The following is a 4722-nucleotide window of genomic DNA, read 5'->3' as shown; positions in this document are numbered from 1 at the left end:
TTTACTACATAAACATGATTAAATTAATATTCATACTTAATTCCACATGTAGTTATTGATTTTAAAATATATCAGTACAATTTATGATGAAAAGAATATATTTTTCTTTAACTTTTAAAATAACAAGGAAATAATAAAGTGTATAAAAATTATAAAGAATTATTTAAGAAACAGTTATTGAATTTAAAAAGTTATATTAATATTATTTAACAAGAAGAAGTTAATAAAAAATTCAATTTAAGTAACAAAAGATATGCCCCGGGTGAGGATCGAACTCACGACCTTAAGATTATGAGACTTACGCGCTGCCTACTGCGCCACCGAGGCCGGTATCAATAGGTTGGAATTTACCGATTAGATTGTTGTGTTGAATGTAAATATAGACAGATAATTTTTTATCTTATCGTGCAAGTGTTATTTAATGTAAGAAGGTATTCTATATTTAAACAGATCTTAAGTGTGTCTTTAGGCAACGGTTTGCAAGTATTATTCTCACTTTAAGAGTTTGTAAATATTTTGAGCATTTTAATAAGAAGGTAACTCGTGTAAAAATATTAATAGGTATTTTATTGTAAGCGACTGCGATTAAAAGAACCTTATAAAGCTTAAGATGAAATGTCCCTGGTTGTGACTTTTGGTGATGATACTATTGCAAGAAGAATTAGGAATTATTTTATCCAAATTTAAATGATAACGGGTCAAAGTTACCTTACATCAGTATCAGCATATTTACATATTTTTTTGTCTCAAGTATAATTTTGTTTCTTGTAATTCTTTACCTCCATAGATCTTTTTAATCTTCAGCAAGGTAATATAAATGTTATTAATACTAACTCCTGAGACGACAGTAGTCCAGTTATGAGAGTGTCTAGAGTCGTCCAGAGTGTCTGTTTGTTATATTGAAATAACCGTTTATACTACATATATATGAATATATATACACCAAATAACATTGTTTAAAATTTTTATCTGTCTGTCTGTCTGTCTGTTTGTTCCGGCTAATCTCTGAAATGGCTGCACCTATTTTGACGGGACTTTTATTGGCAGGTAGCTGATGTAATAAAATAAAATAATGTTGCAATGTCCAAGAAACGGTTTAACTCTAAAAATAATTTATATGGCAAAACATCGTTTGCCGAGTCTAGTTATGTAATATAATCCCTACTTATATTATAAATGTGAATGTAAGTTTGTTTGTTACGATTTTACCCCGGAGCTACCAAGCTGATTTTGATGAAATTTGGTACAGCGATAGACAAGAGCTTGGGAAAGGACACATTTTATCCCGAAAAAATCTATGGTTCCTGCAGGATTTATGAAAAATTGAAATTCACGCCGATGAGCTATAACTATACCAATAGTAGTAGGTTTAGTTTTCCATAGAAATCTCCATAAAAATAAGATTCATATAATATGTTGTATGGGAACGGGAGCGAAAACGGGAACCGGAACAGTAATAGTAAATGAGATAATAGTAGTAGGGATTCGCCGGTTCTGGCTCACAGTAGTGGGGATTCGCCGGTTCTGCCTCCCCGGTTCTGGCTCACTTGTTCGTGATGCCTACTAAAAAAAAAAAAGTTTGGTGTCAAACTGGGGGTTTTGATGTATTTCCGAGCGATTGCGCTGATCCGTTTTTCGATATCTCTTATAGTTACAAAGTTAGCTTTTTAAGTTAAACAGATTCATACTCATTACTAATCAGTGGTAATTAACCTAATGATTGGTGAGCGACTCAATGCCGATTCTTTGAAAGTGATAGATGTAATTAGTAAATTACGTCTCACATTCGTTACTACGATTAAAACGACAGTTTTGGGCTGTGTTTATTATTAAGTTAACAGATGATATAAATAAACTATATAATAAAACATCGTTGCAGATTGTATCATTTTAAAAATATTTGATGAAATCATTCAAACTCTTCATATTAAACAGTACTCGCAACACATGCTGCGGTAAATAAATTCTTTACTCTTATAGTATTGTGGATATACATTCTGCAATTGCTTTGTAAAAACCTCAGCTGGAATCCCTGACTTGGACCCAGTGAGAGCCTGGCTTATTTTCACTATCTACATTGTTGACAATATAACAGGGCGTTACAACGTATATCGACAATCGGTTTGCTGCGTAAACATTATTTTGAATACTGAGATCAATTTTCTTCAAATAATTCTGTATCTCAATTGTATTCATATTACCGTAGAATAATGTATTTAAAAGTTATTGGATTACAACTTACAATAAAACAAAACACCATTTTAAGTACATTTTTAATTTCAATATTATAAGGCAATATAGTAGTAAGTTTAACTAAAACTATTACACACCCTTACAAACGATCAAACATAAACATAACTGCGGTAATCTACTGAAATATTATGATTTTTATCAATTTTATTGTACAACTTGAGTTAAGTGATAAAGCTCTTTGTCATTTTCTTAATGTAACAAATTTTGAGATAAATAAAATACACTTTAGTTTCTGTGATTATTTCCTTTCGCGAATATATCAATAATTCGACCATCAGATTTCCTCATCGGGTCATTAATTATTTTTAGTATTAGTTTAAGATTTTTCTTTCGCCAAACATATTATAGAGATCAGGTATCTTGAAACTAATTGACATGGTTGAGATTGTATAAAGGTTGCATTTCATCAAAGCATCAGGTGATTTAGATACAATTTGTGTCACTGACATCATTCAAAAATATTATAAAATTATTTACGAAAACTAATTTTCCACACCCACACACAGTGCACCCTCTACTACAAAAAGGTTTCATATAATATAATGAGACAATTTATTGTTAAACTACCATTTATTGATTATATTTAAATAGGACTATTTATAAGTAAAACAATATACAATACCTACATCATAACTTACTCCACAAGTTATATATCTAAATAAACGATGTATCTACTCTCATTCTTTTCAAAAAAAAAAAAAAACTTAAAACTTATATAACATTTATTTTATTTTATGATGACTCCAAGCTAAGGTATCAATATAATTTGCTTAATATACCGTTTGGTATGACAACGTAGATTTATTTATTCGTCGAATGAAAATATTATGCTTTATTGACTTAGGTCTATGCATTGAACAATATTTATTCTTATTTTTAAATAGGCATTATTCATTTTCATATACTTACTTAGTAACACTTATAAAATTTGGAGTAGCAATTTCCCGCAACATCTTACGCATATACTTAGATCTAAGTCCTAGGAATTCATTAAATATGTTTACTTTGTTCCATCTTTAAAATAGCCTAACTTCTTATTATTGAGTTTTAGATAACAAAATATTTGTTCTGCATTGTCAGATGTTTCGAATCGCAAATGTAAATCAGGTTTTATAACTCTTTAAAAATTTATATATTAAAGTATAAGTATCAGTGTACAATAATTTCAATATATTTTGAAACTTATTTAACATATAGTTATTATATATTAAAATAAATGAAATATTATTATATTGGATATTTCTAATATGGATATTAGAAATATCCAATATACCTGCAATATACCAAATAAATATGTTTATTGAGGAACAATTTAGTCTTTTGTAATTGAACTGCAACCAATTTTCATTTTAAAATAGATAAACTATGGAATTCTATCTTGGCAATGAAATCATACAGTGCAATTTTACATTTACTCTTTTTTCAATATTTTCCGTTGTTATTATATTTGAGGTATTCATTAATTTATAAAAATCTTATTGGATATTTCTAATATGGATATTAGAAATATCCAATATACCTGCAATATACCAAATAAATATGTTTATTGAGGAACAATTTAGTCTTTTGTAATTGAACTGCAACCAATTTTCATTTTAAAATAGATAAACTATGGAATTCTATCTTGGCAATGAAATCATACAGTGCAATTTTACATTTACTCTTTTTTCAATATTTTCCGTTGTTATTATTATTTGAGGTATTCATTAATTTATAAAAATCTTTTAGAAATCAGATGTAGGTAGCTTGTTTATGCATGTTTGTATTTAAATCTATGAAATTTTGTAACCATGCGCTTTGTTTGAATTTTAAAATTCTATGATTTTTTATAATGAGACGATTTATTGTTAAACTACAATTTATTGATAATATTTAAATATAAAAATTTATAAATCAAACAATATACAGTACCTACATCATAACTTACTAATCTATTCTTTTAAAAAAAAAATTCAACCTTAAAACTTATATAATATTTATCTTATTTTATGATGACTCCAAGCTAAGGTATCAATATAATTTGCTTAGATATACAGTTTGGTATGACAAACTAGATTTATTTATTCGTTGAGTGAAAATATTATGCTTTATTGACTTAAATCTATGCATTGAACAATATTCATTCTTATTTTTAAATAGGCATATCTTATAATTTTCCATTTTCATATACTTACTTAGTAACAATTTTATTAAATTTGAATGCGTATTTTCCCACAACATCTAATACATATCGTACCGTACTTCTTTTTATTGACTTTTGGGTAGCAAAAAATTTTTTTCTGCAGTCAGAGGTTTTGAAACGCAAATGTAAATCAGGTTTTATATCTGTGTTAAATTTTATATATTAAACTATCAGTATCAGTGTATAATAATTTCAATTTATTTCGAAACTTATTTAACTAGTGAAAGTCATCGCATTAGAGTTTTAGAAATTTTCAATATATAAAATCCCAACTAAATATGTTTATT

General features: G+C 27.5%; 1 non-coding gene across 1 annotated transcript; it reads right to left on the bottom strand.

Annotated features, from left to right (window-relative positions):
• Window positions 1-254: 254 nt before the first annotated feature.
• Window positions 255-327, bottom strand: Trnam-cau (transfer RNA methionine (anticodon CAU)). Its single transcript has one exon. It is a non-coding gene; the product is annotated as a tRNA-Met (tRNA).
• Between the last annotated feature and the right edge of the window lie 4395 nt (window positions 328-4722).

The sequence above is a fragment of the Leptidea sinapis genome, chromosome 15, assembly GCF_905404315.1.
Source record: "Leptidea sinapis chromosome 15, ilLepSina1.1, whole genome shotgun sequence".
NCBI classification, from domain to species: Eukaryota; Metazoa; Arthropoda; class Insecta; order Lepidoptera; family Pieridae; genus Leptidea; species Leptidea sinapis.
Note: the sequence above shows the minus strand (reverse complement) of the source record. Positions and strands in the feature narration are given on the sequence as shown.